At 40.2% G+C, this 27848-nt stretch overlaps 1 long non-coding RNA gene across 1 annotated transcript; it reads left to right on the top strand.

The window, feature by feature from the left end:
• The first annotated feature begins 658 nt into the window (after positions 1 to 658).
• LOC109872103 (uncharacterized) lies at positions 659 to 27306 on the top strand. The gene is made up of 2 exons (XR_002252398.2): positions 659 to 889; positions 26667 to 27306. It is a non-coding gene; the product is annotated as an uncharacterized LOC109872103 (long non-coding RNA).
• The last annotated feature ends 542 nt before the right edge of the window (positions 27307 to 27848 follow it).

The raw sequence follows: 27848 nt of genomic DNA, 5'->3' as shown, positions 1-27848 counted from the left end.
CTGCGAGGCTTGCCACCCTGATGACAAGGTTGAATTGTATAAATATGTAGGTGTTTGTATAAATATAAGAACGTTTTTTAAACGTTTTTTTAAAACCTGGAAATATACAGTTTAAAGAGAAATTCAACAAATAGTGTCTTATGTTCAACATGATGTGACCAGCTGCATAAAAAATATGTGAAACTTTTGTTTTCACAGCTAAAGTTGTGCTTCAAGTGCCATGCACCACCACGCTATCTATATATATATATATATATTAAATAGACTACAGTAAACATACAATAAGGAGTTTCTAATTGAAATAAAACATTATGAGTAAGAGATATGTGTGAATCATCTTTAAACCAGAGACTCATAACCTATCTAGAGCTCATGTGTGGAGTGGACTGCCCAATTCCTCCTATGTGTGACCATGCCTTTATACCCCGTTATTTTTAAACGTCCTACGCAAATCAGACTCCGGAGTAACCGTTGTGTCTGGAGCCAAGTGGAAATGGAGTTAGTTTCCTGAGGAAAAACTGGACTTTTCCCCTTCACTTTCACTCTCCCTGCGCGCCTATTACACATGCGCTCGCACGTGCTTTCTTTTTTACGGTGTCATACAGACTCAACCAGGCAATTTCATGTCCAGCAGATAGCCGTTTTTATGTTTTGGCTCAATGTCAACCAAAACGAAACCAATTGTTGACGATGTTCATGATATAACTTCTACCAGCCTATTCTAAAGTGTATATTTCTAGATTTAAAGGAACAAAAATAGAAAGCTAATTCCTATCTTGTATTATCAAATACAATATCAGCCCAAGACATCTAGGACAAATAGAAATTAAGATAAGAATGGCTGGTAGGGTCACGTTTCTCCTTTTGTATTTCTCCCTGTTCAAAGAGAGTAAGTATCCTTCTGTTTTCTAAACAATTATGAAGATTTCCGTTTAGCAGACAGTGCCATAGCCTACCTTCGTGGATATATTTAATTTTACTCACAAGGAAATCTACGATGGGACTTAATTTGTTATTTTGCAAGCAGCTCAATACAAACATCGTCTTGTTCTCTATGGACTGTAATTATTCAATAACCTAAACAATATCTCACAATGACGTATTATTGTGATGATAAGTTTTAGCTTGCAAAATAACATAACAGAGGTTGTGGAAAAGTATGATTTGTTTCCACAAAGCTGTGGTCCCAGTGGCATAGCGCAGTTTCGCGGGGGTCTGCCAGATTTAGAACACACAAACAATATGTAGAAAGCAAACATTATCCACTAGGTCTAGCATAGCAAATACTTCAATGATTAAGCATATGTTGCAGAACAGTAATGATAATATTTTTTCAGAATTTTGACCAAAAACATCTTATGGAGGTTAGCCGTCAGTAATAGAATTGACACGCCACTGACGGAGTTGACAAACAGATACTCTAGACAAACATTTTTGCTTCTAAAAACAAAAAGTTAAACGCAAACATTTGTAAAATATGGACAACCATTCAATCAGATCTTTCAGCACTCTGAAGTAGTTGACGTTTTATTGAGTTTACAAAAACGCCAGTGAGTGGTCCACACTCATGATATGGTCATACATGTACAGTAGACATGTTGTTTACACAAATAGGTTTATGTCAAAAGATACATGTTTTTTTGCAGACTAGACTGCATTCACACCACACACTGGCGTTTTTGCATTCACACCACAAAGCAGTTTCAATGGGCTTTGTATATGATGCATTTATTTTGACCAGATTTGGAAAATTGAATTGGATGTAATGTTTCTACTAATGAGTATATATGAAAAGGTTCTTTAATCATGCAGGATCTGTTGCTGATAAATGTGTTTTACAAATGAGAATTAAAGAAAGGCATCGTAGCATTAATTAAATTCAAATGGCAAGGAACAGTGCATTCGGAAAGAATTCAGACCGCTTGTCTTTTCCCACATTTTGTTACTTACAGCCTTATTCTAAAGTTGATCGAATAAATGTTTTTCCTCATCAATCTACACACAAAACCCCATTATGACAAAGCAAAAACTGTTGTTTTAAAAATAAAATGTAAATGTATAAAAAATTTAAAATCAGAAATAACTTATTTACATAAGTATTCAGACCCAATGCTATGAGACTCGAAATTGAGCTCACGTGCATCCTGTTTCCTATGATCATTCTTGAGATCTTTCTACAACTTGATTGGAGTCCACCTGTGGTAAATTCAATTGGAGATGATTTGGAAAGCCACACACCTGTCTACAGTATATATAAGGTCCCACAGTTGACAGTGCATGGGGAGCAAAAATCAAGCCATGAGGTCGAAGGAATTGTCCGTAGACAAAGATTTCTTCCAGCATTGAAGGTCCCCAAGAATACAATGGCCCCCATCATTCTTAAATGGAAGAAGTTTGGAACCACCAAGACTCTTGCTGGAGACTCAACTGAGCAATTGGAGGATAAGGGCCTTAGTCAGGGAGGTGACCAAGAACCCGATGGTCACTCTGACAGAGCTCCAGAGTTCCTCTGTGTCGATGGGACAGCTTTCCAGAAGGACAACCATCTCTGCAGCACTCCACCAATCAAGCCTTTATGGTAGAGTGGCCAGACGGAAGCCACTCATCCGTAGAAGGCACATGACAGCCCTCTTGGAGTTTGCCAAAAGGCACCTAAAGGACTCTCAGACCATGTGAAACAAGATTCTCTGGTCTGATGAAACCAAGATTGAACTGTTTGTCCTGAATGCCAAGCGTCACGTCTGGAGGAAACCTGGCACCATCCCGACAGTGAAGCATGGTGGTGGCAGAAATTATTCACAGCAGAAATGCTGTGGGGATTGTTTTTCATTTTTAGTCAGGATCGAGGCAAAGATGAACGGAGCAAAGTACTGAGAGATCCTTGATGAAAACCTGCTCCAGAGCGCTCAGGACCTCAGACTGGGGCGAAGGTTCACCTTCCAACAGAACAACAATCCTAAGCACACAGCCAAGACAATGCAGGAGTGGCTTCGGGACAAGTCTCTGAATGTCCTTGAGTGGCCCAGCCAGAGCCCAGACTTGAACCCGATTGAACATCTCTGGAGAGAGCTGAAAATAGCTGTGCAGTGACGCTCCCCATCAAACCTGACAGAGTTTGAGAGAATCTGCAGAGAAGAATGGGAAGAAACTCCCCAAATACAGGTGTTCCAAGCTTGTAGCGTCCTACCGAAGAACACTCGAGGCTGTAATCAGTACCAAAGGTCCTTCAGAAAGTATTGAGTAAAGGGTCTGAATGCTTATGTAAATGTAATATTTCAATTTGTATTTTTTTATACATTTGCAAGCATTTCTAAAAACCTGTTTTTGGTTTGTCATTATGGGGTATTTTGTGTAGATTTTAAAAAATCGTTTAGAATAAGGCTGTAACGTAACAAAATGTGGAAAAGGTCAAGGGGTCTGAATACTTTCTGAATGCACTGTAGATCTGTTTCACACCCAAAGACAACTGTCAAGATTACAGATTGTGGCTTTATCGAATATTTTTAGGTTTAGTCACATACATTCTGCAGAATCAACTCCACGTCTTCTCTGATTGGTGATGACCACCTTTACTTTTTGAATCACTCAACATTCTGTCCTGTAATTGGTTCACCCTCTCTACCACATGACTGTCAGTCATCACAAACTAAGACAGATGGACCATGTCTGTTCAAAATCGAATCAAATATCACGCTGTCTCAGCAAAATGGAGGTTGATTCCCGTACAGCAGTAGTTAAGGTTACTGTACAATCCTTGGCAGCCATATCACTCTTTTACCCCATCCATGGACCATGTAGAGACACGTCTCTCTTTGGACAAAAGTGTGTTCATGTGACCAAGTAAATATTTGTGCCCACCATCACTGCCCGCTTTCCTGATCCATCTTCTCTTAGCCTGCTGACCATGTTATCTGTCTGAACAAGCCTAGAAGGCTTCTCTTCTCTGTCTCCTGAAGGAGACTTGACAATAACAAAGGCCAGAGGAGAAAAGACTTGAGACGAGATCTCAATCACCACATGACTGGTTAAATGTCCCAACCAGGAGCCAACAGACCTGTCTGCTAGATTGAGAGAAACAGACACAGGTTACTAGTGTGTGTTCGTGGGTTATTGTGTGTGTGTTTGTGTGTGGGGACAAAGCACAGCAGCCTGCCTAGATACCCCCCCCACCCCAACAGTCTCAGGACAGAGCACACAATTAGAGATTTTTACTGATTGTTGTCCTGTTTCGATTCGGAAACCTTTTAAAATATATTTTAATTTGAACATATTTAAAATGTTGTTGGTCCTTTCATCATGGTGTGTTGTGTGGGTCATTAGACCATCCTACATCCTTCTTCTCTCTCTTTGATGCATGATAATAATAACCTAGAAGTGGTTGGGACATGCTGTAGTCTGTATTTCTTCTTCTTCCCCCTCTTTTCCCACTGTTCTGTTTGTCTTTCCCACTGTTCTGTTTGTCTTCCTGTAGTTTCACTCAGGCACTTTGACAAATCAATTACAATCTAATCTAGTGACTCCAGTCACTAGTAATTATCCTCCATCACAGAAGCAGAGGGAAAACCCACACTATCTAATATAAATACGCTGCTTTGCATGACATGAAAAAGCCACACAGAAGCGCTACCTTTTCTGATATATCAAAGGAGGTGAGGCCATTGGTCAAGGAGAGAGGAAGTAGGAACAAATACAGAATCTTGGAATAATCATGGGAAAAGAAAAGTAATAACACTGGCTGGGAAGTGGCCGGTTGGCTGACTTGGTAATCAGTAATTCAGCTCTTCCTGAGTGCACACGCCTGCTTTGTTAAATAGTCTGTTGTCTGGACTGTGCTGGAACCTGCTGGCTTTCTGTGAACATCTAGTACATTTAAAAAATGTGTTTATCAAACCCCTAACTATCTATACTGAACAAAACTATAAACGCAACATGCAATAATTTCAAAGGTTTTACTGAGTTACAGTTCATATAAGGAAATCCGTCAATTGAAATAAATTCATTGGGCCCTAATCTATGTATTTCACATGACTGGGCAGGGGTGCAGCCATGGGTGGGTCTTGGAGGGCTTGGGACCACCCACTTGGCAGCCAGGCTCCCCCACTGGGGAGCCAAGCCCAGCCAATCAAAATGGCTTTATTACAGACAGAAATACTCCTCAGCACCCCCATCAGATGATCCCGCAGGTGAAGAAGCCAGATGTGGATGTCCTGGGCTGTCGTGGTTATACGTGGTCTGCGGTTGTGAAGCTGGTTGGACGTACTGCCAAATTCTCTAAAACAACATTGGAGGCAGTTTATGGTAGATAAATTAACATTCAATTCTCTGCCAACAGCTTTGGCGGACATTCCTAGAGTCAGCATGCCAATTGCACACTAACTCAAAACTTCAGACATCTGCGGCATTGTGTTGTGTGACAAAACTGAACATTTTAGAATGGCCTTTTATTGTCCCCAGCACAAGGTGCACCTGTGTAATGAGCATGCTGTTTTATCAGCTTCTTGATATGCCACACCTGTCAGGTAGATGGATTATCTTGGCATATGAGAAATGCTCACTAACAGGAATGTAAACAAATTTGTGCACAACATTTGAGAGAAATAAGCTTTTTGTGCGTATTGAACATTTCTGGGATTTTGTTTTTCGGCTCATGAAACATGGGACCAACACTTTACATGTTGCATTTCTATTCTTGTTCAGTATAGTACCCGACATGTATAAAGTGTTTTTGTAGCATTGAGTGCGAACAAATTTCTAGTTCACACTTAATAAGATCAGGATACTTAACAGTTTCCAGTAGCAGTTTACCATTATAACGATGACTACTGGGGCTGAGGAGGAACAGAAACACTGCTACACTGAGACAGAGCAGGATAAAAGGCGTCCGCATGTTTCCCATCCAAAACAGCTTTGCACAGGGGTTTTTCAGGGATGTCCATCTCTTTCCACAGAGTTTTACATTCTGCTGCTTTCACTGGCTCCTGGTGGCCCCTGACCCAGCCAGGGTCCTGTTCTCAGTCACTCATCCCCCTCTTGGGTCCTTTGTCCTGGGATGTAATTGCCCTTGCCGGCTCTGTATGAACCGTTGTCTGGGGACACAAAACCGTCTCTCTGTGTGTCTGCATCTGTCTGGGGTCAAAAAGACAGCCCAAGAGGACCTGCTTCAGGCCTCCTTGCTCTCCTACTTACTAACAATGGGGGAAATACCTGGAAAAAAACATGATTTGTTGTCCTATCTGTTCTACAGCTTTTCATATTCTACTGCTGCAGTAAGAATTTAGTCGCGCAAAAGAAAGATTGTGTCACTAACTGGAGTCTCTGCTAAAATGCAATGCTCTATCTGGCTTTCGAAACTTTAGCCACTTTGTTTTTCTGCTTAGGCCTCTTGACTCAATGAAAATACTGCACTAATTTCAGTTGGAAAAACTGAAATACATCAGGAAAAAACATTTATGACCTGGATCTAAACAAGTAGCTTTTTGTCTGTCTGCAGACTTGGCATTTCCATAGAAAACTCACACAGCACAACAACAATATTCCATTTTGTGTTATTGTCATGGATTGTCATGGTTATTGTCTAAAATCTAATTATCCTTGAAATACAGTAGCTGGGTCATTCATTTTGGACAGCAGTGGCCCACCATTAGGGTGTTAAGGGTGGTGCCCCACTTGTGATTGAAAAAAAAAGGGAAATTATTTTTATAAAAAGGTAAATACAGTACCAGTCAAAAGTTTGGACACACCTGTTCATTCAATGATTTTTCTTTATTTTTTCTATTTTCTACATTGTAGAATAATAGTGAAGACTTCAAAACTATGCAATAACACATAGGAAATCATGTGGTAACCCAAAAAAATGTTAAACAAATCTAAATAGATTTTATATTTGAGATTCTTCAAAGTAGCCACCCACTGCCTTGATGACAGCTTTGCACACTCTTGGCATTCTCTCAACCAGCTTCATGAGGTAGTCACCTGGAATGCATTTCAATGAACAGGTGTGCCTTGGGATAGTAAAAGTTCATTTGTGGAATTTCTTTCCTTCTTAATGCATTTGAGCCAATCAGTTGTGTTGTGACAAGGTAGGGGTGGTATTCAGAAGATAGCCCTATTTGGTAAAAGTTAATGTCCATATTATAACAAGAACAGCTCAAATAAGCAACGAGAAATGACCGTCTGTCTTTACTTTAAGACATGAAGAGCTGTCAATCCAGAAAATGTGAAGAACTTTGAAAGGTTCATCAAGCTCTATGATGAAATAGGCTCTCATGAGGACCGCCACAGGAAATGAAGACCCAGAGTTACATCTGCTGCAGAGGATAAGTTCATTAGAGTTAACTGCACCACAGATTGTAGCCCAAATAAATGCTTCACAGAGTACAAGTAACAGACACATCTCAACATCGACTGTTCAGAGAAGACTGCGTGAATCAGGCCTTCATGGCCGAATTGCTGCAAAGAAACAACTACTAAAGGACATCAATAATGAGAAGAGACTTGCTTTGTCCAAGAAACAGACCGGTGGAAATCTGTCCTTTGGTCTGATGAGTCCAAATTTGAGTTTTTTGGTTCCAACCGCCGTGTCTTTCTGCGATAAAGAGTAGGTGAGCGGATGATGGCTACCACAGCATTCTGCAGCGATACTCCATCCCATCTGGTTAGCGCTTAGTGGGAATATCATATGTTTTTCAACAGGACCCAAAACACACCTCCAGGCTGTGTAAAGGCTCTTTGACCAAGGAGAGTGCTGGAGTGCTGCATCAGATGACCTGGCCTCGACAATCACCCGACCTCAACCCAATTGAGATGGTTTGGGATGAGTTTGACCACAGAGTGAAGGAAAAGCAGCCAACAACTGCTCAGCATATGTGGGAACAACTTCAAGACTGTTGGAAAAGCATTCCTAAGGAAACTGGTTGAGAGAATGCCAAGAGTGTCCAAAGCTGTCATTAAGGCAAAGGGTGGCTACTTTTAAAAATCTAAAATATTTGTTGAACACTTTTTTGGTTACTACATGATTCAATATGTGCTATTTCATAGTTTTGATATCTTCACAATTATTCTACAATGTAGAAAATAGTAAAAACAAAGAAAAACCCTGGAATGAGTAGGTGTGTCCTAGCTTTTGACTGGTACTGTATACAGTTGAAGTCGGAAGTTTCCACACACCTTAGCCAAATACATTTAAACTCAGTTTTTCCACAATTCCTGAAATGTAATCCTAGTAAAAATTCCCTGTCTTAGGTCAGTTAGGATCACCACTTAATTTTAAGAATGTGAAATGTCAGAATAATAGTAGAGAGAATGATTTATTTCAGCTTTTATTTATTTCATCACATTCCCAGTGGGTCAGAATTTTACATACACTCAATTGGTATTTGGTAGCATTACTTAAATAGTTTAACTTGGGTCTAATGTTTCGGGTAGCCTTCCACAAGCTTCCCACAATAAGTTGGGTGAATTTTGGCACATTCCTCCTCACAGAGCTGCCGTAACTGAGTCAGGTTTGTAGGCCTCCTTGCTCGCACATGCTTTTTCAGTTCTGTCCACAAATTTTCTATAGGATTGAGGTCAGGGCTTTGTGATGGCCACTCCAATACCTTGACTTTGTTGTCCTTAATCCATTTGCCACAACTTTTGAAGTATGCTTGGGGTCATTCTCCATTTGAAAGACCCATTTGCGACCACATTTAACTTCCTGACTGATGTCTTGAGATGTTGCTTCAATATATCCACATAATTTTCCACCCTCATGATGCCATCTACTTTGCGAAGTGCACCAGTCCCTCCTGAAGCAAAGCCCACCCACAACATGATGCTGCCACCCCCGTGCTTCACGGTTGGGATGGTGTTCTTCGGCTTGCAAGCCTCCCCCTTTTTCCTCCAAACATAACGATGGTCATTATGGCCAAACAGTTCTATTTTTGTTTCATCAGACCAGAGGACATTGCTCCAAAAAGTATGATCTTTGTTCCCATGTGCAGTTGCACCATAGTCTGTCTTTTTTATGGTGGTTTTGGAGCAGTGGTTTCTTCCTTGCTGAGCGGCCTTTCAGGTTATGTCGATATAGGACTCGTTTAACTCTGGATATATATTGTACCTGCTTCCTCCAGCATCTTCACAAGGTCCTTTGCTGTTGTTCTGGGATTGATTTGCACTTTTCGCACCAAAGTACATTCATCTCTAGGAGACAGAACGCATCTCCTTCCTGAGCGGTATGACGGCTGTGAGGTCCCATGTTGTTTATGCTTGCGTACTATTATTTGTACAGATGAACGTGGTACCTTCAGGCATTAGGAAATTGCTCCCAAGGATGAACCTGACTTGTGGAGGTCTGAAATCTTTTTTCTGAGGTCTTGGCTGATTTCTTTTGATTTTCCCATGATGTCAAGCAAAGAATCACTGAGTTTGAAGGTCAGCCTTGAAATACATCCACAGGTACACCTCCAATTGACTCAAATTATGTCAATTAGCCTATCAGAAGCTTCTAAAGCCATTACATAATTTTTGGGAATTTTCCAAGCTGTTTAAAGGCACAGTCAATTTAGTGTATGTAAACTTCTGACCCACTGGAATTGTGATACAGTGAATGATAAGTGAAATAATCTGTTTGTAAACAATTGTTGGATAAAATGACTTGTGTCGTGCACAAAGTAGATGTCCTAACTGACTTGCCAAAACTATAGTTTGCTAACAAGAGATTTGTGGAGTGGTTGAAAAACAAGTTTTAATGACTCCAACCTAAGTGTATGTAAACTTCCGACTTTAACTGGATATATTACAGAATTCATGGATTATCTTTCAAATGCTCATAAAGGTGCAGTAAATGTGTACAGTTCCTGTTGAAAAAAGCTATTGTTCAAAACAAGCTGTTCAGTTACTTACTACTCTGCCCCTCAGTGACTGCCAGCAGCAGCAGATCCGCCTCCGTGGGCACATAGCCGTGCATTGATTGCTTGGATTGTGTTGCCAGCTATTTGCTATGAGGGGAAACTGCCAATAAATCACAGGATTTCAAATTATAAATTATAACAGCACAAAGTAAATGGGCAATCCTGAGATGCTCAAATGTGCGTCCGTTCAGTCAGAACTTCGGGGTCTGCTCTAATCTCCTCCCTCCAATGAGTCTCATGCCAAACGGCTTACTTCCACATGTGAGACTAGATCTGCTCTATCATGTACAGATGGTGACAAAACAAAAGTAAATTGTAAATAAATAATCATAACAGTCATGGGAGTTTAGGACAACTACATCCAACAAGAGTCTAAGGACAGAGAGATACACTAGCTAGAACCTTTTCATTGCAGATCTAGTAGGACAAATAAAGCATGGCCAATTGTATTATTTTCCCTGTTGTTCATCATGTTCTACTGTAGGTGACAGGGCGACATGTTATGTGGACTAAAACAGTATAAAACTTAATTGGCCTGTTACAGTAAATGTTGGGAACATTGAGAAATAGTTTGGTCGATATTTGGGGGTCAAATTATCCAGTTATCTTTGACAAGCAGCTTGCTTGACAGTTATGCCAATTTCAAGTCGTTCTAAACTAATATCTGACTAACTCGGAAATATTACGTTATTTCAGAATGAAAGTCAACTGGCTAGTGCATCATGCTTTGTGACATTATGTTAACTAGCTATCCCCAGTTAGATAATGTGTTTTCACTTATTGCGTATGCATGCTTGTTGCGTTCTCCCTGGTGCACTCGTTCATTCGTGAGCTGGCTGCTCATTCTAAATAGTTTAATCTAATCTGCTCAAAACAGTGGCAGCATGTGCAGCAGTGGTCTTTCGGTTTTTGACATGCAAAAGTCAAATAGGCATATTTATGCTGTTGTTTAAATGTACAGATCGCTTTATATATTTTCTCAAAGAAACTACCAGTAGTTTGAAAACTTGCCATCATATTTCTATCATGGTGCTTTGTTGACAACTCCAACCACCTCAAGCCCCGGGTATTCAGCCAATCAGTGGCCACCACTGATTTTGGGTAGTGTATCTTGGTAAAAAATTAAAATGTTCACCTAATTTAACATTCTGTCATAAAGAGCACATGTTCAACTTCATAGAAAACATGTTTTCTACTGAAAAGGGAAGCAAAATGTAATCTATTCATGGAACAAGCCAGCTACTAGTTGAAAACGGACCCATGTGTAGCAACTGAGATGGTTGGTGTGATGGTTATCAGTTAATGCCCTGGAGGTTGAGGAGAGTGTGTTTCTACAGCTGCACTGCACTGTGCATTATATTACAGTACTGAAAAAGGTGTACATTTTCAGTTGTTTTTCTCAAAAGAGAAACCGATTTGTAATGATAGGGCTTTCTATTAATGGAAACCGAAGAGCTATAAAACACACACCAGGCCTCCTGACGAGATATCCTCTCTATGTCTTTTTTTTTTAAACCTAGTGTTATTGAATGATTGTTTAGAAATGATAGTCAGAAGGTTAATTTAGTTTGTTATCAGCTAATGTGTTGCAGTTGTCTGGATACAATCAATTAACTTTGGCTCTAGACATTATGCAATATCCTTGCTCTTTACTTTGTACATTCCCTACAGTGCCTCCAGAAAGTATTCACACCCCTTCACTTTTTCTACATTTTGTTGTGTTACAGCCTGAATTCAAAATGTATTACATTGAGATGACACTGGTCTAAACACAATACCCCATAATGTCAAAGTGGAATTATGTTTTTAGAAATTTTACAAATTAATAAAATAAAGAAAATCGGAAATGTATTAAGTCTTCAACCCATTTGTTATGGTAAGCCTAAATAAGATCAGGAGTAAAAATGTGCTTAACAAGTCACATAATAAGTTGCATGGACTCACGCTGTGTTCAATAATAGTGTTTAACTTGTTTTTTTATGACTCTCTCATCTCTGTACCCCACACATACAATTATCTGTAAGGTCCCTCAGTCGAGCAGCGAATTTCAAATACAGATTCAACCACAAAGACCAGGGAGGTTTTACAATGCCTCACAAAGAAGGGTACCTGTTAGTAGATGGGTAAAAGATGAAAATAAGTAGACAGTGACCATTCCTTTGAGCATGGTGCAGTTATTAAGTTCATTTTGGATGGTGTATCAATACACCCAGTCACTACGAAGATACAGGTGTCCTTTCTAACTCAGTTGCCGGAGAGGAAGGAAACTGGTCAGGGATTTCACCATAAGGCCAATAGTGACTTTACAGTTACAGAGTTTAATGGCTGTGATAGGAGAAATTTGAGGATGGATCAACAACATTGTAGTTACTCCACAATACTAACCTAAATGACAGTGTGAAAAGAAGGAAGCCTATACAGAATAAAAATATGCCAAAACATTCATCCTTTTTGCAATAATGCACTAAAGTAACATTCTGAACAAACCACTCGCGCGCTTGCGCATGTTTTTTTTTATACCCAGACATGATCAGGACACGCAGGTTGAAATATCAAAACAAACTCTGAACCACAGACAGGTCGAAAACCATTAAACATTTATGGCAATTTAGCTAGCTAGCTTGTTGTTGCTAGATAATTTGTCCTGGGATATAAACATGGGTTGTTATTTTACCTGAAATGCACAAGGTCCTCTACTCCAACAATTAACCCACAGATAAAACTGTAAACCGAATTCATTTCTCATCATCTCTCCTCCTTCCTTCAGGCTTATTTTTTTTCTTTGGGCTTTATATGGCGGTTGGCAACCAACTTTATGGTGCATTACTACCACCAACTGGAGTGTGGACTTCAGCTCGCGAACGCGACGTGTCCGGTCTGGTCAGCATGTAATACTGCAAAAAATGTGGCAAAGAAATGAACCTTATGTCCAGAATACAAAGCGTCATGTTTGGGGAAAATCAACACAACACATCACCTTGTACCATTCTTCATATTTTCAAGAATGGTGATGGCTGCATCTTGTTATGGGTATGCTTGTCTTCCGCAAAAAAATTGAGCTAAGCACAGGCAAAATCCTAGATGAACCTGATTCAGTCTGCTTTCAAACAGACAAATTCACCTTTCAGCAGGAGAACCTAAAACAAAAGGCCAAATATACACTGGAGTTTCTTGCCAAGACAACATTGAATGTTCCTGATTGGCCTAGTTACAGTTTTGACTTAAATAAGCTTGAAAATCTATGGCAAGTTCAAATATTGTACAATCCAGGTGTACAAAACTCTCAGATGTAATTGCAGATGTAATTGCTGCCAAAGATGATTGTAACAGGTATTGACTCATGGGTCTGAATACTTATGTAAATGAAATATTTTTGTATTTAATTTTCAATACATTTGCAAATATTTCTAAAACTTGTTTTCACTTCGTCATTATGGGGTATTGTGTATAGATGGGTGAGAAAATAAAAGAAATGTTATCCATTTCGAATTCAGGCTGTAACACAACAAAATGTGAAATAAGTCAAGGGGTATGAAAACGTTCTGAAGGCACTGTAAGTACACTATTAATGGCTCTCTCTTGCTGGATAAAACAAACTCATATTGACAGTTGACAGAATAATCCTGGGTAGTTCATCAGAGCAGACTTGTGGCACTGCTTCTGAACCAAACAGGTGGAACCGGTCCATCCTATAATCCTGCAGGTTGCCATGGAAGCATTTGGCCTGCTAATAGGCAGACGCCCAGAGAGACGCCGTGATAGTTGCAGGTTCGTTTGTTCTCTGCTTTACCCTAACTGTTACCCATTCACACTTGACCTGACACTTGACCTGACACTTGACCTGACTGAGCTGAAACCTTTGTGGATAGTGTACCACATGCTAATATCATGCTCATTGGAGATAGACTTTCTGGCATTGTCACCCACAATTATTTCCTTAGTCCACTGTGCTGAGAGCAACATGGATAGTAAAGGGATTGTTTTGGGATTCTGGCAATAAGGCCCTTTATCTACATCCCCAGATTCAGATTAACTTGTGGATACACCTTTTATGTATGTGCTTGCAGTTTGAAGGAAGTTGCTAACTCGAATTAGCGCAATGACTGGATGAGGCCTTTAAAATAGATGTTCAAATATCTAGCCTATGTTCTCCATCCGCATTTCCATTGTAATTTCCATTCCATTGTCAGTGTTGAAGGGATGTTGAGACAGAAATTCGATATATCACAGTCAGTGGGGTTTATTGCAGTGATACTCATGACCATTCTAATGACTACCAGGTGTAAGTATAAGTACTCTACATGCCCTTGTCGACAAAACACCTCACTAGTTTAATACGGTTCCCCGTGAAACCAATGCATATACTCAGTTGTCAATGGGGTTGCCATTGTCATGTTGAGTGTCGTGGGACAAAGCAAGGCCCTTATCCACAACAGAGACTCTGGGATGTCTATTTTATCAGATGTGTGTGTCATTGCCTTCTATTATTCTACAAGAATCTCAAGAGACTGACCATTCACTGAAAAGAGCTTTTTAACATTACAATTGTTAATAGCACATTTTTTATACAGTATTTATCTTTTTGTTAAGACACTCAAATGAGCATCCTGTGTGTGGTACTCTACAGTAGGGTAGCTAATGCCGTTGGGTGAATGAACAAACTGGAAGCAAAGCCGTGGTATCATCTGAGAAGCCAAATATTGTCTTTACAACAAACACTTTTTATTTTTACATTTTTTATTGAACCTTTATTTAACTAGGCAAGTCATTTAAGAACAAATTTGTATTTACAATGACGGCCTAGGAACAGTGGGTTAACTGCCTTGTTCAGGGACAGAACGACAGATTTTTACCTTGTAAACTCTGGGACATATTCTAGCAACCTTTTAGTTACTGGCCCAATGCTCTAACCACTAGGCTACCTGCCACCCTAGGCTACCTGCCGCCCCATACTTACAATAAATGAATTGCAGTCTTTGCCCGGGGCCAAGCTGTGGGTTTTTAGGTTAAACCACTGGGTGTAAAATTCCCATAGTCGAAACCTGGCAATGTTCACACTCATGTGGCTTTTGATTTTAAAACCTGACACCCGGTCCTATTGCCCATTGGCCCAATGTATTTGTGATGTTAAAGATATAGAGTGAGAGCATGTGAATGCCCATGCCCCGGCATGTCTTGGGCTGTCAGGTACAGAAAGAGCCTACTCAGGTGATATGTGCTCTGCTCTGTGCTCTGTTCTCCAGGCCCCCGGGAATGAACATGACTCATTCAACCTAGTTTCAATGAGAATGACAGTTGTCAACACTCTCAAGTCGATTTGTATGTTGAGCGCAATATAGACTTATCAGTAGAAAACATACACACCCTTGAGTGGCTACATGGTGATGGCCAAACAGGAGGGAAATACAGGACCTTTTTTGATTGAATTATATCTGGTTTATAAAGCTGAAATGTGTCTGTATACAAATACTTGTTGAGCTGTATAGTGAACATGTAAATTGTAGGGTTGGCATTATATAATCTATGAATTTGGTAATTTGTAACATACTTTTGTGATGTTAGGGTACTGTTTGAATCTTGTGCATGGCTCTGCTGAAGTAAGCTGTTTCATAATGTTATTATCTAATGCCTCCCCTTTTCACCAAGTCTACTGTAAATTCAATCTGTTGGCCTTTGAAATGCAGACAGGAAGATGGGCCTGTTATTTAACCGATTATGAGATTGAGAACTGAATTCCCTTCAGGTGTTTGAAAGTGCAAGTGCTCAGTGTTACTTGTCACACACAAGCTCCTCCCCTCATATTCAAACTAGTAATTAGAGCTGGCATTGGTTAGACATGATTTATGTCAGCATTTTGGATAAAACCTTGTAAAAATATTTCCATTGATGTCTTTATTCATTTTTTACTACTGTTACTTTACAGAATATCTCATACAAAACTACACAGGACGTGACAGCATTCAGTAGCCCTTATGCCATGCATCTACTTGAAAACTACTTTGGTACAGAATGAAGTTACTCAGCTGCACATGTAACTGCTCTGATAAGGTGCATGAGACAATGCATGAATATTCCGTTTGTATATTTACTATTTGCTGCTTGCATGTAATTGCACCAAGGAATTCAAATGATATGTTACTACGTAGCATCTATACAAATTCATGTAAAACATGACCCAAAACAGAATAGAGAACACACATGACAATATAGCTAATTATTAGGCTACAACTAATTCACATTAGAATGTTTTTGGTGATGCAACTGCAGGAACACGTCTTAAAAGAGGCCAAGCCTGTTCCACGGGAACACAGAGATTACCAGTCTATCATTTGGACCAGTTAATGAAAATCTTAATTGGAATGGTGAACAGGATAAGCCTGGCCCTGGGCTAGATTAACAGAATTATAGTGCTGCTCACAGCTATCATCTCCTCATCCATAAAATATGACTGGCATCTCCCATATTAGGGCCAAGCCATGTCACCTTATGGAAGATTGATGCAACACAGCCATGTTGACAATGTGATGTGAACATGTTTAATAACCTGTTGATTCAAATGACAGACTCAATAATCATTTGAGAAACTTCTCTCAAACAAAACATTTAAGGCATTCACAGTTATGTCTTGTAACACTGAAATCTTCCAGTTTTCTCCATAGGAGGAATGTTTTCTTCCGTACATCTAATGTATCATTAGAGAAGACATGCTAAAGACTCAGACATGAGTGACACAGATGTAAAGGTAAATGGGTCCACTACAGACAAGAGTGTTTGTCCTGGTCTCTCTGTCTCCAACCTCCTCTAACAGTCTGTGAACAGTTTTGGGTCATAAACACTCCTCAGAAAAGCATGACTAAATGCAGAAGTTAGGACATGCTGGACAGGAGTGAACAACATAAATCATAGATTTTTTAAAGACACTGTAGTGGTTGTCCATCGTTATGCGTAGGCATTATTGAATCCAAGATGTTAATACCAGACATACAGGTGTAGATGTCATCTGGTGGTGTGAGTTTCTGGTGACTGGAGTTTCAGTCTCCACTCCCCCAGACCTGAGAAGTTTGGACACAGTTCCCTGGGGGGACGAGATTAGTCAAATGGGGACGGGAATAATTGTTTGTCTTCAACTAATTCTACAGAGCAGCTGCTGATTATAAAGCCGCTCTTATGGTAAATCTCTCTACCGTAGTGTGTTTCACATTCGCCCGTAAAGAACAAGTGAAAAGAGGTTGGGGCGCAAATCTTTTCCCTGAGCAGTGTCATTCTTTCTGAGAATTCACTCTGCCTATCACATAGACCTGGAGCCTGGGGAGAGTGGTCGTGGCCCCTTATCTGGCAGTCCCTCTTGTGTTTCCGTTGGTGCTGAAGCACTATCTCCACCTGCCTTTGGCCTGACCGGCCTGTGTTCGAGCGATAGCGGTACCGTCGATTACCAGGAGCAGCCACACACTCCAGCTAGCTACAAGATGTTCTTCTAATGCCAAGCTGTCATCAGCAGGACCTGCTGTATTTCTTAGCAGGACAGTACTGAGACTAGGGGGACAATAGGTCATTTTATATTTGAGTCATTTTGCAGACACTCTTATAAGGAGCGAGGTGAGAGCCACATTTCACAGTCATACATTTTTCCTCAATAAAGAAGTTATCAGCTAGTTATCAGTGCTAGTAGGAAAAGACAGATCCGGCTCTGTGGTTCCAACGGTTTGTTACATAGCCTTCTTACAGACAAATCTAAAATGGGTCCTAACCAATCTACCACAACATAATAATATTGTTGGTGGTTTATCTTGTTTCTTGGTAGAATGTCAGTTGTGACAGTTTGGATTCTAAATCGGTCCTCTACTCTGACCATCGGAATCATCGTAGAAATAAATATCAGTAGCAACATCATTCACTAACAAGGACGTCCTGTTTATCATAACATGCTGATACACCTCAAGAGCCATGTGGTTTCATACCATATAGTTTATCTCACCAAAACAGTTCCTGAAAAGACAATACTGACTGGGGTAAGGATCAGGTCACAGTTCTTCACCTCAGACATATCTGCATGGATTACTAGATGCCGTTCAAAGGGAACAGTAGGCCCATCAGCATACCAGACATCTCTGTAGTCAGACAACAATTGGACATACAACAAGAGAAGGCAAAACAACAATCAGGCAGCACAAGAAATCAGATAGTTGTCTGTACATGTCACCAGAAAAATACTCATCCTGACGTAACTTCTTCAACTCTAAAGCTGTGTACTGGGCATATAATTTCCTCTTTACAGATATGGAGGTAGAGATCAGGCCAGAATGGAGCACCACTGTCAATGTACAAAAATAGGGGCGCAACTTTCATTGGGGACGGGACATGTCCCACCCCACATTCTGAAATTGCATTTTTGTCCCCCCCAGTTTTACCATTGGAATGTGATACACAATTAGGCAGGGGCGTGCTTTAGGACCATGCGGACGCCTCTGAGCGGTCGGGTAGGCTGTTTGGAGTGTTTATCTGATTGGATAAAAAATAAAAATGAATCATAATAATAATAATTATGCCCCCTCCACTTCTAAAATCAAAGTTGCAGATCCTCTCAAGCTCTGTCAGATTGGATGAGGAGCATTGCTGTACAGCTATTTTCAGGTCTCACCAGATATGTTCGATCGGGTTCAAGTCCGGGCCCTGGCTGGGCCACTCAAGGACATTCAGAGACTTGTCCCGAAGCCATTCCTGCCTTGTCTTGGCTGTGTAATTAGGGTCGTTGTCCTGTTGGAAGGTGAACCTTCGCCCCAGTCTGAGGTCCTGAGTGCTCTGGAGCAGGTTTTCATCAAGGATCTCTCTGTACTTTGCTCCATTCATCTTTGCCTCGATCCTGACTAGTCTCCCAGGCCCTGCCACTGAAAAACATCCCCATAGCATGATGCTGCCACCACCATGCTTCACCGTAGGGATGTTGCCAGGTTTCCTCCAGACATGATGCTTGGCAATCAGGCCAAACAGTTCAATCTTGGTTTCATCAGACTAGAGAATTTTGCCTTTTGGCAAACTCCAAGAGGGCTCTCATGTGACTTTTACATGAGGAGTGGCTTCCATCAGGCTTGGTGGATTGGTGGAGTGCTGCAGAGATGGTTGTCCTTCTGGAAGGTTCTCCCATCTCCACAGAGGAACTCTAGAGCTCTGTCAGAGTGACCATCAGGTTCTTGGTCACCTCCCTGACCAAGGCCCTTCTCCCCCGATTGCTCAGTTTGGCCGGACGGCCAGCTCTAGAAAGAGTCTTGGTGGTTCCAAGCTTATTCTGTTTGTGTTCTTTGGGACCTTCAATGCTTTGGTACCCTTCCCTAGATCTGTGCCTCGACACAATCCTGTCTCTGAGCTTTACAGAAAATTCCTTCGACCTCATGGCTTGGTTTTTACTCTGACATGCACTGTCAACTGTGGGACCTTATATAGACCGTTGTGTGCCTTTCCAAATCATGTCAAATCAATTGAATTTATCACAGGTTGATGCCAATCAAGTTGTAGAAACATCTCATGGATGATCAATGGAAACAGGATGCACCTGAACTTAATTTCGAGTCTCATAGCAAAGGGTATGAATACTTATAAGGCATTTCAGTAAAAAAAATTATACATTTACAAAAATGTCAACAAACTTATTTTCCCTTTGTTATTATGGGGTATTGTGTGTCGATTGCTGAAAAAAAACTAATATTTAATCTATTTTAGAATAAGGCTGTAATGTAACAAAATGTGGAAAAAGTCAAGGGGTCTGAATACTTTCCAAAGGCACTGTACAAAACTAGAGGTCCACATTTCTTGCTAAAACATATAATTGTTTGGGGAAAAACGGTAGCCAGCCAGCCCTGTAGCCAGCCCTGTACCCTTTTCCTGCCTCATTGTAAACCAGATCCGAGGCTCCTTGCTGTCCCCAGGGATGTGGAAATGAGATGTGACAGCCTTATGTCACAACTGGGACCTGAACTAAGCCCCTACACAAACACACACCGAGCGACACCATGCCAGTTCCCATACCGGACCACAGACCACACAATTCGCCAGTGTAATCAATGGAAAAGCAGAAAGCAGATTGCCATATTCCACAGGTTTTACTCCAGAAATGGCGCCCATGATAAGATCGTACCATGACCACATGAATAGAAAAACCAACATCTAATTATCCAATTTAGGCTGATGGGGATGGGGGCAAGATAATGAAACCTGCATTCAGGCTGTATCACAACCGGCTGTGATTGGGAGTCCCATAGGGCGGCGCACAATTGGCCCAGCGTCTTCCGGGTTTGGCCGGTGTAGGCGTCATTGTAAATAAGAATTTGTTCTTAACTGACTTGCCTAGAGGTTACATTTTTTTATAAAAATAAATGTAAAAAATGAGGCCATTGTCAATATTCACAGCTACTGGCAAAAACATAGTGTATTTTCTTTGGCAGAAGCCGAGAGTAAGGTTCTGCCTTAAAAGGCCCACATCCTGTGAGGCTCTTCCTTGGAGATTCTCTTTGGAGGGTGGTGGATGACAGTTTGAGTTATAGACATGTTGTGAGTCATTGATGCAGCTGACAAAGGCTTTGAATTAGGTGTTCAAGACGTGTCTATTATTACAGACTGGGCAGAACTCTCTCAGTAAAGCAGTGAAATCTGCATATGGATAAGCAGTAGAACACTCAAGTCAGAAATCCACAGTGAACTTTGGGTGGTCCAAAATAATGTCAGACAAAAATGAGTCATTCTAGCATGTTGTGTTCTGCTCAAAATATAATTCTTGTTTGGTTCTCATCAATTTCTATAGTGTGCTTGTTACCGCTAGATGAAAAAAACGTCAAAATAGATATAGAACTCTGGTCTTTCTGCAAACTATCTTTCACTTCTCTTTCCTTCAGTGACACTGATTCATTCACCATTTCAAAAGTAGAGTATTAGATCTTATCAAAGCTACGTTCCTGAGCAAGGCTTTATCAAAATAGCAGTCATCATCAGGGCCGAAGCTACATATGAGGACATCGAGGTTCGGAGTTCTGTAAAAATACAATTATATAAAATGTATACAGTTGAAGTCAGAAGTTTACAAACACTTAGGTTGGAGTCATTAAAAGTAGTTTTTCAACCACTCTACAAATTTCTTGTAAACAAACTATAGTTTTGGCAAGTCGGTTAGGGCATCTAAACGACTTGCCAAAATGACACAAGTCATTTTTCCAACAATTGTTTACAGACAGATTATTTCACTTATAATTCACTGTATCACAATTCCATTGGGTCAGATGTTTACATACACTAAGTTGACATTGCCTTTAAACAGCTTGGAAAATTCCAGAAAATGATGTCATGGCTTTAGAAGCTTCTGATAGGCTAATTGACACCTGTCAATTGGTACCTGTGTATGTATTTCAAGGCCTACTTTCAAACTCAGTGCCTCTTTGCTTGACATCATGGGAAAATCTAAAGAAATCAGCCAAGAACTAATAAAGAAAATTGTAGACCTCCACAAGTCTGGTTCATCCTTGGGAGCAATTTCCAAACGCCTGAAGGTACCACGTTCACCTGTACAAGCAATAGTACGCAAGTATAAACACCATGGGATCACACAGACATCAATCCGCTCAGGAAGGAGACGCGTTCTGTCTCCTAGAGATGAATGTACTTTGGTGCAAAAAGTGCAAATCAATCCCAGAACAACAGCAAAGGACCTTGTAAAGATGTGGGAGGAAACAGGAACAAAAGTATCTATATCCACAGTAAAACGAGTCCTATATGGACATAACCTGAATGGCCGCTCAGCAAGAAAGACGCCATTGCTCCAAAACCACCATAAAAAAGCCAGACTATGGTTTGCAACTGCACATGGGGACAAAGATCATACTTTTTGGAGAAATATCCTTTGTTCTGATGAAACAAAATAGAACTGTTGGCCATAATGACCATCGTTATCTTTGGAGGAAAAAGGGGGAGGCTTGCAAGCCGAAGAACACCATCCCAACCGTGAAGCACGGGGGTGGCAGCATCATGTTGTGGGGGTGCTTTGCTGCAGGAGGGACTGATGCAAAATAGATGGCATCATGAGGGTGGAAAATTATGTGGATATATTGAAGCAACATCTCAAGACATCAGTCAAGAAGTTAAAGCTTGGTTGCAAATGGGGTCTTCCAAATGGACAATGACCCCAAGCATACTTCCAAAGTTGTGGCAAAATGGATTAAGGACAACAAAGTCAAGGTATTGGAGTGGCCATCACAAAGCCCTGACCTCAATCCTATAGCAAATTTGTGGACAGAACTGAAAAAGCATGTGCGAGCAAGGAGGCCTACAAACCTGACTCAGTTACACCAGCTCTATTAGGAGGAATGGGCCAAAATTCACCCAACTTACTGTGGGAAGCTTGTGGGAGGCTACCCGAAACGTTTGACCCAAGTTAAACCATTTTAAGGCAATGCTACCAAATACTAATTGAGTGCATGTAAACTTCTGACCCACTGGGAATGTGATGAAATAATTCAAATCGGAAATAAATCATACTCTCCACTATTATCCTGACATTTCACATTCTTCAAATAAAGTGGTGATCCTAACTGACCTAAGACAGGGAATTTTCACTAGGATTAAATTGTGAATTGTGAAAAACTGAGTTTAAATGTATTTGGCTAAGGTGTATGTAAACATCCAACTTTAACTGTATAAATATAACACCAGTCAAAAGTTTGGATACACCTACTCATTCAAGGGTTTTTATTTATTTTTTAAACTATTTTCTCCATTGTAAAATAATAGTCAAGACGTCAAACTATGACATAACACATATGGAATCATGTAGTAACCAAAAAAGTGTTAAACAAATCAAAATATATTTTATTGTGCGATTCTTAAAAGTAGCTACTCTTTTGCCTTGATGACAGTTTTGCATACTTGTGACATTCTCTCAACCAGCTTCATGAGGTAGTCACCTGGAATGCATTTCAATGTTCAATTAACAGGTGTACCTTGTTAAAATTGAATCAGTTGTGTTTTGACAAGGTAGTGTTGGTATACAGAATATAGCCCTACTTGGTAAAAGACCAAGTCTATATTATGGCAAGAACATATCAAATAATCAAAGAGAAATGACAGCCCATGAGTACTTTAAGCGCTGTGAAGAAACTGGCTCTCATGAGGACCGCCACAGGAATGAAAGACCCAGAGTTATCTCTGTTGCAGAGGATAAGTTCATTAGATTTACTAGCCTCAGAAATCAGCAATTAACTGCACCTCAGATTGCAGCCCAAATAAATGCTTCACAGAGTTCAAGTAACACAAACATCTCTACATCGACTGTTCAGAGGAGACTACGTGAATCAGGCCTTCATGGTCGAATTGCTGAAAAGAAACCACTACTTAAGGACACGAATAAGAAGAAGAGACTTGCTTGGGTCAAGAAACACGAGCAATGGACATTAGACTTTGAGATTTTTGGTTCCAACCGCCTTGTCTTTGTGAGATGCAGAGTAGATGAGCGGATGATCTCTGCATGTGTGGTCCCACCGTGAAGCTTGGAGGAAGAGTTGTGATGGTGTGGGGGTGCTTTGCTGGTGGCACTGTCTATGATTTATTTAGAATTAAAGGCACACTTAACCAGCATGGCTACCACAGCATTCTGCAGCGATACTCCATCCCATCTGGTTAGCGCTTAGTGGGACTATCATTTGTCTTTCAACATGACAATGATCCAAGACACACCCCCAGGCTGTGTAAGGGCTATTTGACCAAGGAGAGTGATGGTGTGCTGTATCAGATGACCTGGCCTCCACAATCATTCAAACTCAACCCAATTGAGATGGTTTGGGATGAGTTGAACCGCAGAATGAAGGAAAGGCATTCAACAAGTGCTCAGCATATGGAGGAACACCTTCAAGACTGTTGGAAAAGCATTCCTCATGAAGCTGGTTGAGAGAATACCAAGAGTGTGCAAAGTTGTCATCAAGGCATTTTTAAAAACCTGTTTTCACTTTGTCATAATGGGGTATTGTGTGTAGATTGATGAGGAAAACATTTATTTAATCAATTTTAGAATAAGGCTGTAACGTAACGCAATTTGGAAAAAGTCAAGGGGTCTGAATACTTTCTGAATGCACTGTATATATATGTACTACATTACCAAGTATGTGGACACCTGCTACTCAGTCAGGGTCTCAACTTACTGTTGAGGGTTAGAACAGTAGAATACACAAGGTGCAATTTCGAAACTTGGTTGTGCATCAGAAGTTTTTCTCTTGTTTTATGTCATTCACTGACATTCACTCAATTGGACCATGTCATTTAACATTTTTTAGATTGGTAAATCAGTCCAGTTAGTCTAGCCAGCTACCTAAACTTGTAGTAATCATGGCCTAATTACCGACCGGGCACATGCCCAGGGGCCCTGACCTCCAGGGGACCCCCATTGATTTAGTTAGTCACTCTCACTCAGATATCATATTTAATGTAGTAATATAGGTCATTCACTCATTGCTGTACAATGCAGTTTCAAGATTCAAGAGGGTGCTATGAAATGAATGTCAAAATGTAGTTTTCTTTGCCTTATGTCATTATAAATGACATAGAATTAATCATTAGATTGTTCTCTACAATATTATACCCTTAATAGACTTGTACGTGACAATGTTGATGAAATAAGAACGTTAATTTGCTGTGATCGTTGCTAGTTTAGACTGTGCCGCTCCTGGTTGTATCTCTTTCATATTTGGTGTTGTGAGGTGGCACCATTTGGAGGTGTTACCTGCTGGTTGGACCAATCAAAATAATTGTGTCATTATCACCTCCAGATCCTTGGCTTTCATTGCCCATAATGGCGATCAATCTACGTTGAGAGGGCCATTTCTATCATGATTTAAAGGGAAAGACTCAGAAATACACAATGAAAACAGGAAAACAGATGCTCTTTGCGGAGGATGGATATTGAAATTCAGCCTGTTAGCTTTGTAAATAAAAATACATTTAGTTTTGTTTTCTGTAGATTTTATTTCGAAAAATACGATCTTTTCACTCACGAAACTGCAGCCACTAGTTAGCTTGTCAGTTGACATTCGAAGTTAGCGCCGTTCTGCCGTGGAGCAGCGCCACAGAGTTCTATTAAGCTTTATAAACGGGGTGGTTTACTGCTTTAATTATGTTGGTACCAGTTTATCATAGCAGTAAGGCACCTCGGGGGGTTGTGATATATGGCCAATATACCACGGCTAATGGCTGTGTCCTAGCATTCCACGTTGAGTTGTGCATAAGAATATGCCTTAGCCATGGTATATTGGCCATATGCCACACCCCGTCGGGCCTTATTGCTTAAGTGACCACTTTTTGATTATGCCTGTGATGACATTCCATTCACTCTAAACATTCTGAGAGTAAATTGTCTCTAACTTTTGAAACATAAATGGTAGATACATGGGGTTTGGACTTCTGACTGAATTTTCCATTCCATAGACATATTTATTTAAACCTTGAATTAATTAATCATTTTATGGGTGAACACCCTACACAATAAGTCCTGGAAAACTTATAGAATTGCAGAAAATCTGCTTAAAAACAGGGGAAAAAAATGCAACAACAAAAAAACGTTATGTAAAACAAACTTATTTATTTACCTTTTGTTCATAAAATACTTTTTCTGCTCCCTCTGTAAGTATTCAATTATAGTTTTTAGTCTGGTGCTGAGTTCATGTGAGTTAATGTGTAGCAGCTAAATGTATAGCTAATAGGCTATGTGTTTGTAGACTGACTGAGGTGAATGAAACTACAGCAACCAATGTGATAATGGCTGGGGTCATTTTGGCTTGTTTTTGCTATTCTCCAAATAGCATTTGAGAGTTTTCAGATTGTATAGAAATGCAGTAAATGAGTTTCAGCTTTCTTAAAAGGTCCCAAATAGTCATCCTATTTCCCAAGTAAGATTCAGCCTGGATTCAAACCAGGGACTGCAGTGACACCTCTTGCACTGAGATGCAGTACCTTAGACCGCTGCGCAACTCGGGAGCCCTATTTGATGAAAAAGGAGAACTGAAGAAATTGTACCTCTTCTCTCATCTCTAACTATCAGGAAGCATGAAAGAGCTGGCTGAGTGGGCGGGGAGCTTACTGTATATGCATGAGCTCGCCTTGACTGACAGCTCTTTGAACCTTGTGGTTGTTGCCAGGTAACAAGGTAAACAATGGGCCACATGTCATTGATGACAAGGTAAACAATGGATCACATGTCATTGAGAGCCTAAATAGTATGCCTTAAACCATTTTCTTAGCAAAATGCTCTCATGGTCAACAGAGCTGATCATGGGCTGTTGGATATCAGACAAACAGCAGCAATACACAATTGCATTTGTATTGTTTTGTAACTTATTACAGAATACAGTTCACTGATACACTTCTTCACAAGAATTAGTCAAGCCTGAGTCACCTTAGAAGCTTAGACATAAAGGAATGTACATGAAGACAGTAGAAAATAAGTGTACTGGACAATTTATTGGTGCCTCTGCATTAGCATTATAAATGACAATATGTACAGAATGTATTGATCAGATATTTTTTTGTTAATTTACAATTGGCCAGTATAGCAGAAATATTGATTAAGTTTACAGTTTAACATGAACATGAATACACATGAGAAATAAAGGTGAGAAATAATGATGAGACATCATTTGACATTTTAGCCATAAGTCCAATATAGTCACCCGGCCACCCAACAGTGTGTAGGACACAATCATTTGTGCAATTTGTAACACTCATCTCCCTTCTGAATGCTTGAAAAAACTTTAGGAAATGCAACCAACTACCAAATATGGGGAGGGAAGTGGGAGAGGAGAGGGACCCATGTACCCCGCTTCAATCAAGCAGGCTGCAGTCACCCACTTGGCTTCTGTCATCCCCAAGATTGAACCTGGAGACAAATCCAGCTATTGCCTCCTCCTTGTCAGGCCACTCACACTGGGCAGACAGGAGTCCTGGGTTGGAGAGCTCGCACAGCTTCTGTACATACGCCGCTGGGTCAAAGTTGGCGTCATTAAAGAGGAGATCCAGGAGCCTGTCTACATAGACAGTCATCTTTTTTAAAAGGGAAATGTTTGTTAAATGAGTAGTCAATTTCATTTCCTTTTATTTTCTGTTCTGAGTTATGATGCTAAAATGTGTTGATGTAGTGATCTACTCATTCTACAATGTGTTTTCTGGGTACTCAATTTGAAATATTTGATTTACTCTTTTGGTCGTGAAACTTTTCAATACTGGTATTTGAAATGTTCGTGCACCTGAAATGCTCAAATTCAGATTTTAAATGAATAACTATTAAATCATGATTAGCCTCAATGACACAAGCTACATCAACTGTAAGACAACAACCCACACAATGGAATGGCAAAATATGATTTTCAGGGGTAAATTAAAAATACTATACACAGCGCATCTCTTGTGGAAAACATTCCTTTGTGGCAGCTGTGTGCCTGCAGTTCTCAGACTCAATGTAGGGGGATTGAAGAACTAAAACCATAGTGACTATCAGGTGTGTTACAGAAAAATTATTCAGACCCCTTGACTTTTTTCACATTTTGTTACTTGACAGCCTTAAATTATTATTTTTTCCTCGTCAATCTACTGTACACATAATATTCCATATCGACAAAGCAATTATTATTTATTTATTTGGGCTAGTTTATTAAAAAAACAAAAACAGAAGTACCTTTTTTCATAATTATTCGGACCCTTTGCCTTAGCTATGAGAATCGAAATTCAGCTCAGGTGCATCCTGTTTCTACTGATCATCCTTGAGATGTTTCTACAACTTGTTTGGAGTCCACCTGTGGTAAATTCAATTGATTGGACATGATTTGCAAAGGCACACACCTGTCTATAGTAGGTCCCACAGTTGACAGTGCAGAGCATAAACCAAGCCATGAGGTCGAAGGAATTGTCTGTAGAGTAGGATTGTGTCAAACCATAGATCTG

Source organism: Oncorhynchus kisutch, linkage group LG27 (assembly GCF_002021735.2).
Source record: "Oncorhynchus kisutch isolate 150728-3 linkage group LG27, Okis_V2, whole genome shotgun sequence".
Lineage (NCBI taxonomy): Eukaryota > Metazoa > Chordata > Actinopteri > Salmoniformes > Salmonidae > Oncorhynchus > Oncorhynchus kisutch.
This window is presented reverse-complemented; position numbering and strand designations above follow the sequence as displayed.